Raw genomic sequence first — 3,158 nt, forward strand, 5'->3', positions numbered from 1 at the left:
CAGAGTAATCATATGCTAAATACTCTTGTATTTTCATGTTATCATTTGCCAAATAATCGTTTCGTTATACTGAACCATTTACGAAATATGATACATTGTATGAGAAACACACTTTCGTTATATTGAAAAGTGTAAGAAAGGAAGTGGGTCAGCCGGGGTGGCCGAGCGGTTCTAGGCGCTACAGTCTGGAACCGCGACACCGCTACGGTCGCAGGTTCGAATCCTGCCCTGCGCATGGATGTGAGGGATGTTCTTAGGTTAGTTAGGTTTAAGTAGTTCTAAGTTCTAGGGGACTGATGACCTCAGAAGTTAAGTCCCATAGTGCTCAGAGCCATTTTTTTGGAGGAAGTGATGGAGTGGAAGTGAGCGTACTAAATATAAATTTTTTTTAAGGGATTGGAAATAGATATAGACGTTCTCTCAAGTCTGTATAACGGTCAATATTGTTCACTGCAAAATATTCGAATATCGTGCTCTGGGTTACTTAATTTGCAAGGTCGTTAATAACTGTTACCATAAATGAAAATACAGGTAATTCATCGTGTAGCTTAGATATGAGGCTATAAATAACGAAGGAGTCAAATTTATTTAACCAAAGTGTTTTTGTCAAAAATTATTTGAGAAGATTTTGCAGAGCAGCCAGCACGCGCTCGACGCACTGCTGGTGCTTTAGTACAGCAGCACCAACTGGCCGATTAATCTGTGTTCTCTTTTTGCACTTATAATCTTGTATCAATGGACTGCACAGCACAGAGGGTCAGCGAGCAGTCTACCAGCTATGCTTGTGTTCCCACACTTACAGAGGAGGTAGCACTGACCTCTTCCTCTACTTCCCTGCATAGGGGTGGGGGTGTGTTCCAAGTTCTGAAGTCTGGCTGTTCCACTGCATCGCTAACTTGAAGGCGCCGAGTAACAAACTTGTTCTTCCGCAACCGCCTAGTCACGAAATAGATTTGAAAAAAAATGGTTCTGAGCACTATGGGACTTAACATCTGTGGTCATCAGTCCCCTAGAACTTAGAACTACTTAAACCTAACTAACCTAAGGACATCACACACATCCATGCCCGAGGCAGGATTCCAACCTGCGACCGTAGCAGCCCCGCGGTTCCGGACTGAGCGCCTAGAACCGCTAGACCACCGCGGCCGGCAATAGATTTGAACCAAACGACTTTTCTTATGTTTTAACGGTCCACGACACCTTAAGATACCTTTCGTAACTTCCCTTGAATGTATCAAAAATTCATTCGGACATTATCATGCTATGGTCCATGATTTTGCAGCACATCAGTGGGTTTAGAATCTGTAGGAAAGTTGATTTAAAAAGGGAAACATGTAACTTAAATATTTTCTACTCACTTTATATGGACTCATTCGAGCCGTGATAGCAGGCACTCAACTCATGACTTCTCTTTCCGTCTTAATGTGTGAATTGATTTATGAAATCTGTACTCACTCTTTTTGCGGGGTGGACGGAATGGCAACTAGTGTCTCTCCGTGTGGGGGGAAACTCCCTGGAAAAATCCAGGGTTTACACATAGATTTTTTTAGAAACGCTGGTAGTATTGTCTGTCTAGGTGTAACAGTTAATGTCAGTTCGATGTAGAAACAGCCAAAAACGCCAAATTCCCTTCCATAAATTAAATAAAAAGTGAATCTTGCAACTTCGGCAGCTTCTATATCGAAATGGTTAACATAATTTGCTGTCCTGTAATTAATAAAGCATACTGGAAATAAGTAACTGTGTACCATTTACAAGCAAATATCTTGTATGCAATTTCGCTATCGCAGTTTCCTGAGGCGAATGAAAATGTTTCATTGTTGGTGATTAAAGTGTAGATATATATATCCCCATGAACAGAGAATGTAGTGCAGAAAATTCATGAACTTCATATTTTCACTGATAATTATGAAGGACTGTGGCTGCAGAAAAACAGTGGAAGCGATATTTGGGGCGTTTATACCAACCGTGAGCCGTGCTTTATCCTGCTGGTGCCGAGTTCACGTGCCCCGTTTGTTCTGACGTCGCTGTGTACCAAACGTCGGTCGCTGTTGACCGTGTCTCGGCACGCCACGGCCGCACCCGAGTGCACAGTTTGTGAAGCCCCGCCTGTGTGTGTTAACGCTCTACTGTATAACTTTAGCTACTCGCGTAGCCGGCGGCCGGCAAACACGATTGCCCCCACGAGCACATCTCGGCAGCTTCGCTGGGTGTGTCGTTCGACGCTTCCCTGGCTGTTGCCCCCTGCCGCTTTGCTTACTCCCTTGTTACACTTCGAGTGCTATGAAATTACAACGCGAGCTCGCCTTAGAACATGCGAAGTGGCGACTGCACTGTAGCAGTCCTTAAATTCACAGCTGTGCTTCATTCAGGTTTGTTGTAACATGAGATAGCAGGTGTCTACAATTACTTTCTCACTCTACAGACGAATGCGTTGCTTTCAACTTCCCTGGCCTTTAAAACAGTGTGCCAGAGCAAGAAACAAATAAATAATCTGATCTTCCATGAACCGTACTGTGACCCATTGGGCTATCCAGGGAGGACAGAAAGTTACAGTTTGTGTATTATGAAGAGGAGCAAATAAATCCTGAATTTCAATTTTTTTACTGCAAACTGAACATTTCAGGATTTATTGGGCTTGCACGATATTTTGAGTGGACACGAGCTATCAGTCCTCAGGTCAGCCATCGAAGACACTTCGTCCATCGCGCAATTTAATAGGGCGCTGTATGTATTCTGCATAAGCATTACGATCGTGGTTACAGACTGATTACACTGCCTGGTGGGCAGACCCATCACTGGTGGAATTGTGAAACTCACCTCACCTCTCCTCACCTGTTCAAGTGGTACGATAAGGAATTCACTCCATAGGATAATCGTGAAATGTTAGAACCGTATAACCTAAGAAGACAAAGTATGTCGGTAAACATGGATATGTGATATAACGCTAGCGAATTCCTAATCAGTAGACTATCTCATCGAAGCCAATGTATACTGTCAAGTTCATTGTTAATTTAAGTACATGGGTTTTTGTTTTCAAGCTATTTAAAATTAAAATGAACGGTGAAATTGCAAGCCTGGGTGGCCGAGCGGTTCTAGGCACTACAGTCTGGAACCGCCCGACAGCTACGGTCGCAGGTTCGAATCCTGCCTTGGGC

Source organism: Schistocerca cancellata, chromosome 4 (genome assembly GCF_023864275.1).
Source record: "Schistocerca cancellata isolate TAMUIC-IGC-003103 chromosome 4, iqSchCanc2.1, whole genome shotgun sequence".
NCBI lineage: Eukaryota > Metazoa > Arthropoda > Insecta > Orthoptera > Acrididae > Schistocerca > Schistocerca cancellata.